The sequence below is a fragment of the Aulonocara sp. 'chitande type north' Nkhata Bay genome, linkage group LG6 (assembly GCF_057382095.1).
Source record: "Aulonocara sp. 'chitande type north' Nkhata Bay isolate Kocher_YH1m ecotype deep benthic linkage group LG6, A_spYH_male_GT1.1, whole genome shotgun sequence".
Taxonomy (NCBI): Eukaryota; Metazoa; Chordata; class Actinopteri; order Cichliformes; family Cichlidae; genus Aulonocara; species Aulonocara sp. 'chitande type north' Nkhata Bay.
The window spans coordinates 21,638,007-21,640,241 of NC_141349.1; positions in this window are offsets into that span (position 1 = coordinate 21,638,007).

Genomic DNA, 2,235 nt, shown 5'->3' on the forward strand with positions numbered 1-2,235 from the left:
TGTATTTTTTTTTTTTTTTTTTTTTACAGAGAGGTGACGCTAACAATTAACATCATTTACAGAGGTTGTTTGTTTGTTTGTCTGTGTTTGCGTCTCCTCCATTATGGCCGTTCATATGCTGATCACAAGGTCAAGATTAAAAGTAAACCTGACCTTGAGGAGCATTGTCGTCTAAGGAAACACCTGCACATTGAGGTTCTCCCCTTTTAAGGAGAAATTTAAGATTATGCAGGTGAGGTGTGTGACACAGTACCCAGATCTGATTAGAGCAGGGGTGTCGAACTCCAGGCCTCGAGGGCCGGTGTCCTGCAGGTTTTAGATCTCACCCTGAACTGAATCAAATGATTAGTTTATTACCAAGCCTCTGGAGAACTTCAAGACATGTTGAGGAGGCAATTTAGCCATTTAAATCAGCTGTGTTGGATCAAGGACACATCTAAAACCTGCAGGACACCGGCCCTCGAGGCCTGGAGTTCGACACCTGTGGATTAGAGGTTATAAAAACATGGTTAGGTACAACGGACAGTGGCCAGGGGAAGATGGTGGCTGAGGAATGCATAATAAAGGATTATAGATTTTGTATTTCTAAAGGGTTAGAGGTTAGACGCCAGAAGGAAGTGGGGAGCAGTGAACAGCAGAGCAGCTTGGTTGAGTGAATGAACATGACGGGAAAGAGGTTATGAAAAAGATTTTGTCATCTGACAGGTAGAACAAGCCCAGATGTGGTAAAACTGGTTTAAAAATGAAGAAACACAGCATTGCAGTTTCACTATGACACCAGTTACCATTATGAAAAAAGCAAAGTTTAAACAATTACTTTTATCTGTTTTGGCTTAGATAATCAAATATATCAGACATAAGGAAACCATTAATTATACAGTTACTGCTGCTAGTCAATTACCATCGAGCTGTGGAACCTCAAGTCTCCTTTTCTCGGAGTATTGTCATCTATTTAATGTTATCTGAACACAGATTTCTACCCTAATGAAGATAATGTGATACTGAAAACTCTGGCACAGTGATAATATATAGATGGGTGAGACTGCTTAGTCATATTCTGTTTTTAATGCTCAAATGTGAACTGCACAAAGTAAGTCACAATATTGATTGGATATATTCACAGCCAGCTAGATTAGAATAGAATAGAATTAGAATAGAATTCAACTTTATTGTCATTGCACATGCACAGGTACAGGGCAACGAAATGCAGTTTGCATCCATCCAGAAGTGCTTTAGTGATATAGATATATTACAATATATATTAGCAATAATATAGATATGTGAGTATATTACAGAAATGGGTCTATTATGGTATGTTATAATGTACACGGTATGAAGTATGTTGTGAATATTCTATAACTATAAGTATGTACAGGCTGTAGTGAGTACAAGCTATGTACAGGATATGAACAGGATATAAATATGAAAAACTATACAGAATATGAAATAAATAACTTTACAGAATCTGGGATATACAGCTATACAGAAATGGGAACTATGCAAGTTGTAAACAGTTGTAGGATTAAAAATTATCGAATGTACAGAATGATTATTTACACAGAGCTATACAGTAGTGCAGTTAAGATAAGTGAGGGTGTAGATAGTTTCTACAGAGGCTATATAAAGTGCTAGTGGTTGTGAGTGGTGGTTCAGTCCATGTTATTATTGTGTTTGAGGGTACAGTTGTCCATTGTGGGTGTGTGTAATTAGATTGATTTGCTTCTTAACATTACCATATTATAAATGGTCACCCTGAAAAAGCAGTAATTATGCAAAATGTCATTACTGCTTTATGTTGTAACTTTACATATAACTAGCAGCATAGTAGCAGTAATAAATTAACCTGTCCACTTTGTCACTAAATAGAAAATAGAAGTTTAAAAACTGCACTGGAGTAAAAACAGTAAAAAGTACAATATTTTTACACTGAAATGCTGTGAAAATATAAAGCAGCAGAACACTTACATTTAGCTAACTCGTAGACAAAATTATAAATAGGCCTTCCTCAAAGAGGATTCTACAGCACTACTTGATAAAAATGCAGCCTACCTAGTTACTTTAATCCGCTGCGTTTTTTAATTAAATCACGAAAAACTCCCAAACAATTCTGTTTAGTCGAGGTTTGTCACATTTGTCCGTAAAAGCTCATTTCCAGCATCCCCTCACAGTAAAAACCCGGTTAAGCACCGGGAGCAGGACGTGTTCTTTCAAACGAATTTTCTGAGGCGCATGCGC